This window comes from Teleopsis dalmanni, chromosome 1, assembly GCF_002237135.1.
Source record: "Teleopsis dalmanni isolate 2A chromosome 1, ASM223713v2, whole genome shotgun sequence".
Lineage (NCBI taxonomy): Eukaryota > Metazoa > Arthropoda > Insecta > Diptera > Diopsidae > Teleopsis > Teleopsis dalmanni.
Window position 1 is genome coordinate 36,667,117 of NC_051846.1, and position 7,936 is coordinate 36,675,052.

Sequence of the window (7,936 nt, forward strand, 5' to 3'; positions counted from 1 at the left end):
GTAATGAAGAAAGGATTTTTAATTTTTATTTAAAAGAAGTCATTGCTATTTCAATTAAAAGTAAAAAACTGAAGATATTTGTTTAATTAATTTTAATCATATTAAAAATTAATAAATAAAAAGTCTTTGTTATTTAATTTTATTAAATAAAAATATTTATTTTTTTATTAAGCTTGATAAAAAAATAAATTTAATCTGTACATAAATAAAATTTAACTATGAATAAATTCCAACCAGCATTGTCCGTTGTATTTTTTAATCATTTAAATGTTATATACAGGTTGTTTCCTAAATATGTACCATATATGCTACCCATTTCTACGACAGGAGATAAGCAAAATGTACAATTTTCCTTCTCGTTAGTCCGAGAAAAAAAATTGTGTTGGGGTTCCAGTTTCGATTTATGCCGAAATACAGGACAAACAAGGAGTTATTTAAAATATCATTACATTACTGTACTATTGTGAATTACACGCTTAATTCTGAATGTTTAATTTTAAGTTTTTCAAAGTTGCCATCGAATAGGTCTGGTATTGTATAAAGTGTTTTCTAGCTGCATGAGAACTATCGAAGCTGTGCTTCAGTAACTTTTGAAGCATTGAAAGCCAAAGTCAATGCCACCATTGATGCCATACTTATGTTGTTTTCCCGAGTTAATGCAACTGGGCACTTTTATTCTTTGTTAGCTGGGTTTCTTCAGAGGTCCTTCCTTCTCTTTGACTAATATATGTATACCTCATAAGCTTCACGGATTATATGATGATTGATCTAACATCTGCATACCGCCTCGAATGGCTAGTGACTGCTCTGAGATTAGATAGTGCTCTGTAGGGCAGCCTGTCAGTTTTCGCGTATAGCTCTAGAGCTCTGTCCCTTATGTATTTTTTGAGCGGTTCTATGCGTGCGGATGTACCATAGCACTTTGAAGAGTCTTCGGAGAGAATTGACAACTTGTAGCTTCTGGATAGTAGAGTTGGCAGCTTTGCTACACGCGAGACACCCATAGAGAAGTATCGATATGATTATAAAACTGTAGATCAACTTTTTGTTCTTAGCGCTAAGATTATTGTGTTTAAAAAGTGGTCATAAGCACAATGCAGTGTTTTCGCACAACTACTTATTTTTGTCCTGTATGTGCTTGTGATAAGTGACCCGCTTATCAAACGTGTTTCTCAGGTATTTGATGCTATCCTCCTAATTTATCGCAATGTCACCAACTCTCAGTTTCGGTGGATGCTGCATGTGTTTACGAGTTATAATCGTAGCCTTAGTTTACCCACCACACCCCCACATTTATTGCAAAATATAGTCAAGAATTGGGGTAATCGAATGGACCAGCCGCAAATCATATTCAAAAAATATATAAAATTTATTCCAATCATATTTTTGTCTTGTCTAAGTCTAAGTTCTCAGTCAGCTAAAAAAATAACCTATATTTGGGTGATTGGTCAATTACTTTTGACTATCTAAAGACCTTAAGCTCGTTTAAAATACTTCACAACATTAAATAATGTATGGATAATAATTATTAAAAGTGTATAACTATATTTAAAACTCAACAATACAAACATTTTTAAGCTTTAATAATATTTTAAAATAATATTCATTTGAGTGTAAAAAATACACAATTTTTAATCTTCTTTCGTGAAATATTAAAATTTTATGCAAAAATTAGCCTTTGAGGACGATTTCATTCAGGACGTGGAAAAAATATAAGTGGAGAAATTTTTAATGATATAATAAAAATCACAAAGCGTGAAGTTATTAAATGAATAAAGTGAAATATGATATCAAAACAATTTAGTGAAAATACGAAACGGAAACGACGTGTGGTACGGAGCAGGAAATACCATTTCATTTCCGTCGTTAAAAGCGGCACTGGAGAAGCATGACAGATCCTAGTAGTTTCTTTTTTTTTTAGCGTGTGAGAAATGAATAAATGAATGCGAAAATAAAAAGAAAACAAATAAGAAGAAAAAATTATATAATGAAAAATAAAATAAAATAAAAAAAAATAATATAAAAAATAAATAAAAAAGAAAATAAATAGAACAATGACAGCTGCAACGGGAAGACATGAAACTCATTTGGAATGCATAATGCAGCACGCAAAATGTAAAATAATTTTAAAATTTTTATGTGAAAAACGGAAAATCTTTTTATTTTTCCCACTACGTCGTCTCACTGCCATTCTATGCTAGACAATATCATAAAGCAGACTCATTTTAATATTAAAAGTGATAACTTTAAGCAGAAAAACTTTTAAGTTGCCAAGGTGCAGTTTAGTTTTATTTAAATTTATTGTCTATCACAAAATAAAATGGACTTAAATAGTGAATGAATAAGTATATAAGTGAAAATTAAATTTAAGGATAAACACTTTAAAGGAAACCCTTCTGATATCCACACTCCTTAGAGGATGTGAACTTGATTAGATGACTTTGTTATTGGCATTGTAAGTCAATGGACTGACATTGAAAGACAAGAAAATTTCATTACAAGAAATCAAAATAAACAAAATATTTGAAAAATAATTTAAAAATGAAAAAAAAAAATCATTAGAAGAGTAAATAATAAAAGAAGCAACTTTTAATTTGCCAAAGCAATCACTAACAAAGCAGTTACTGATAAGAAATTTGCAGCGATGGCAACTGCAGTGCAGTCGCACTATGTTGAGGTGTGCATGGAATGAATTGGGAGTAAATGTCATCACATTACACTACATTCAGTGTTGATTAAAATTACCTCAAAGAAGAAAAAATATACAAAATTCAGCGAGCTAGACAAAGGGAAGCTAAGGGAACTCGACATTCCATGTCATTATCAGAGCTTAAATGTATTTTTTGTTGTTGGCTTTGCCAGAGATCAAATACAAAATGAATACAATGGAGACATCAGATAAAAACTGCATTCAATAGACAAAAAATGCGCACAAAATAGCAAAACAAATTTTTATAAAGACAAGCTGTGCTTAATATGAAACACTTTAAATTGTATGCAAAGCAACTTAGTATGTGACCATGGAAATTTTGCACTAAAATACCATGGAAAGGCATTTAAATAAAAACTAAATTTAAAATCTAGAAAGTTGCTACAAGAAATAACAATAGCAGACACATAATAAATAACATATACCTACGTTACTGTACCTAAAGAAACAACATAGTAAGATAAGAGTTACGTTGAAAACAACAGAGAACTGAGCTCCTAGCGGTCCAAGACATGACAGAGAACTATAGAGAAGGGGTTGGTACTTATAATTAAATGCATATACCGTACATCGCCTAACAGGACTCAATTAAGATAGGATATTATTGCCATATACCCTATGTTGAGGAAGTTATAGATGAAAGTAAGTAACCAAATAAGTACTAAACAGTAAAACTGAAATGCGAACCTTTAAAATACCAATTCTTAAGATTATTCAAACCCTAAAATACCAAATATTAACGCAACAGTTATTAGTAAAAGATATGTAGTTGACATAAGGTTGTAATATTTCTATTGCCAATTGTGAAATTTTTCGCATATCTAAAATTTAAATAAATACATGAAAAATCTCAATTAATATCTTTCGCCACAAAAGGAAAACAAAGCATTAGGGAGTCTCTAAAGTAACGCTTGTTTAATGTAATCTATGCTAATTCATACATACATACTAAATATGAACTTAAAATAATGAAGTAATATATATAAAGGTAAGCTAAAATATATATTTTTCTAGATAAATTCAATATCCGCTTTACTTTTTAGTCATAGATTACATAGATTAGAATAATTAGAGTAGTAATATTAATATTAATAAATTAGAATAGATTAGAATAATGCGGCTATAACTGCCAGAGACGCATAGACCCTTTTGGACTCTGGCAATCCCAAATAGAGTTACGCCTCTATGTAAATTTAAGTATACATTTTTGGATATATCAGGAGTGCTTGAAACTCTTTTTCTGAGATAGAGTATTTTTAAAAGATTTATTGAAGCGAGGTTTTAGACCCCATATATTAGTTCCTAGCGACAGCAGATAGTGTTAAAATTCCCTCTGCCTTTAAGGAACTCATCAAGTTCTTTTCCTGAGTCAAAGCTACAAAGTAATCTTTAAAGTAGTCATTTTAGTTTATAAGACCAAATCTTATTGAGATTTGAATCCAGATAGGGTTTAATAATAATCGGCTGTATCTATAGGTTCCTATAATAACCTATAACTTACAAATCATATGTGTTAAAATTTCATGACCTTTGAACGATTAACGTTTTAGTTAGAGGCGTTTTAATGATTCCACTTTTTATATCTTCAGAGCAGCAAAATATTCAAAGCAATTTTGTGTTTATATTTATTATTGCTTCTTGATTGGAAAAAATACTGTGACAGAAAAGTCTTATTCAGAGTGACTGTGATTTAAAGTGACTGTATCAACACCGATAATGCCGACCACCTAAAATCTTGATGACACCAGAAAATATCAAACAAATTCACAAAATCGTTTAGGCAAACCGTAAAGTAAAGTTGGAGGAGATAGCTGAAACCTTGAAGATTTTAACGGAACTTTAAAATCTTCGACTTTTTTCTCAAGTGGATTCTGTCTTTGCTTATAGTTGATCAGAAACTACATGTCCTGATTCTGAGAGCTATTTGGAGCGAGATAAAGGGATATTTTCTGTCTCTACGAAATTTGGGCCCATCATTTCACTTCAGAGTTGAATCGGCAATCATTTGAGAGAACCTAAACCTTTACTTATCAAAGACGCATATAGTCCTCGTGTTAATGGAAAAATATATGTGTGTGTCGACGTCAGATACTCACGATAAAAGTTATTTAATATTAAAGTTAAAACATTTCCCATAGGGTATATCTACCAAACTACTAAATTTGATAACTTGAATACAATATTATTGTGTGTCAAACTGATATCAACCAGAGATATCATAATGAATTAAATAAATCTTTTATAAAGAATACTTTATTAATTTTTAATTTATATTTAAAAATAATAATTATTCTTAATAGATTATTGAGTTTAATAGATTATATATAATTATATAGTTGATAAAATAATTATAAATTATCAATAAATTTATTGAAGTTACTTCAAAAAATATGAATGTACATGTAAATATTCATATTAAAAATAATTAAAACAAAATACTTGTAATAAATTATTTTATACTATATTATTGCACATTAAATTAAGTACCGAGTAATATATAAGTAATAAAAATATTATTTGTTATTAAAATGTAAATTAAAATTTCATGATTGTATATAAAAAATATACCTATTAGGCATGAGGCTAGCCTGAGATAAATTTAATGGAACCACGTCTAAAAATCCCTTCACTAATAAGATATATTAAAGTCAAAAAATAGGTCATAAACAAGTCATTACTACTAATAAAAAATAGTCAAACAAATTCGATTTTAGAAATTTCGTTATTCATTTTCCAATTCTCTGTATCATTTACATATACACTTGCCATTTTTACAATGTCAAGAGATATCTATATGTATATTATTTTGCATTTACAAACTTATTGAGCGGATAACATATTTCCACTCACCTTCCCTACCGACTTTGTTCAGGCTTTACGCCACAAACCCCCAATATTTTTCCATTTATTTCGATGAGTGTGACTCTGATCCCTCCATCATCCCCCTTTTCAACCACGGCTTTCGTGACCCCGGTCACAGAGTCTACAACTAGCACCCCCGCGCTTGCGTGATAACCTCACCCCCTTCACCATCACCCAATTTCCCTGTTTCACGATCAGGAGTCAGGGCTTAGATGAACCTAGTCCGCTAGGTATTAAGCATCTTTCTCTAGCCTCTCTACCTTGATTATTGGAATGAGGTTGCATCCGCCACATGCGGCTGCAATCTTCCATTGTCATTCCTAAGAGGTGGTTTTATTGGGTTGAAATCTCTTGCACTGTAGCTTTCGATGCTTTCCACCTACTGCAAAGGTGAGGGAGAAAAAAAACCTGACTTTATAAAAATTGCAAGAAAGGGATTTGCTGTTATTAGTTATCACTAGATTCATTTGTTCTGATTTAGGTGGTATAATACTCATTCTTCTTTCATCACAAAAAAGATTTAATTTTGTTTTTGATTTAATAAAATTCCAATCAAATTTGATATGACATTTTCTATCTTAGGTGAGGCGAGGCGTAGACGGTGATACTAGTTAATACATAACTGCAATAAATTTCTACCGAGACACTGAAAATATAGAAAATATCACTTAAAAAATAATTATATAAATTTCCCATATTTTTGTAATGCAAAGATGCACTACGATACCTGAAAAAGTACGGAGAGATCTGATTACGTTAGGTTTTTATCTGATTAAAAAAAATTATATTTTCTGTGATAAATAAAATAATAAAAATTGCAATTTATTCGCTTGTGTAATAATTATTTTATTTTGAATTGCTTTTTTTTTCGTCGATTAAAATGAATTGTTGCATAAAGGCAATGACAAAGATGAGTTGTCATTTGGTTATTACATATTATTTTAGTATACTTTTATTTTATATATTATTTTTAATTTCAATCAAATTAAGTCGTCGTTAATATTTTTTAATAATGAAATCCAACGTTCTGTGTTATTATCGCTTGAACAAATTGAAAACATTGTTGATTTGCGAAGCACAAATGATCGGATGCACATGCAACATCATTTACATTAATTACATTAATAACTGCAGTAGTAGCAGCAGCAGCAACAACAACAATGAAAAAATCAAGTAATTGAATTAAAAATTGTTGGAAAAAAGTATAAATTACATTGCTATTTTAGCAAATAAATTTTTAAATAAGGGAACCATCACAACCTTTAAGGGAAAATTCAACAAATAACAAATTAAGCTCTGAAACTACCACATCAGCAGCACAGCCATTAAAATTCAAAATTTATCTTAATTACAATATTTTACGTAAAATTAAATGTTTTTATTTAATTTTACTTTATTGCAGCAATTTATGCTGCAGTTGCAGCCAGCAGAAGTTGCAATTTGCGGTGCAAATGATGAGAACCGCTGCAAATATCTGTGGTCGAAGACGGGTGAGGAGTTATCAGTGACAGTTTTGGAATAAATTGCTATATTTAAAACCAATTAAATAAATGCAAAATTTCACTTCATTTAATTATCTACAAATTGCAACCAAATGAGATATAAATTAAAACATTAACATTCGTTTTAATCGAATTGAAAACACGAAACATATTTTCCAAATGTTCGCAAAATTATGATGGTTCCAGTATATTCATGTTTTGCAGTAAAACTTTTATATTAAAATATTACATTTTTATTGTAAAATTACAAATGTTAAAACCATTTTTTAGGTGACAACTTCATATTATTTTTTAATTAACTCCATTCAAAAAGATAACAATAGCGAATTAACAGAGCATTTTTCATGTCGCAGATAAATGCTCCTTTAATGCAGTTCCCCAAAATGTTTCCAACTGCTAATCCACGCAATAAGTAATTACAACTTTAATCTGAATACGAATCAGAATCAGAATCAGAGTTCCATGAATTTATGAAGGAGAAAATTATTCTTTTCAGTTGCTAGCACAACGCAGGCAACAAAAAAGTAACGAACGCGAACTGAACTTTCCTTTCGCATATTTACAATGAAGTTGAATTCAAAGGAGAATTCAAATGACAACTTCAACTTCAGTTCCAACCCCGGCACCAATTTGAGGATTCGAACTGAGAACCAAACAAAAATAAAATTCATAGAAAAAGGATGCTTGTTTACAAAAGACTTTATAGTGTTTTCCAATTAGAAGAGTGCGATGGAGGAAATAAAGTTTTTATTTTCACTATTTTCACTGGATTTTCATTTTAGTTGCCACATTAAAAACTTTATTTATTTTTTTGTATTGTAATATTAAAAATAGTTAAGAAAATTAAATAAAATTTCAATAA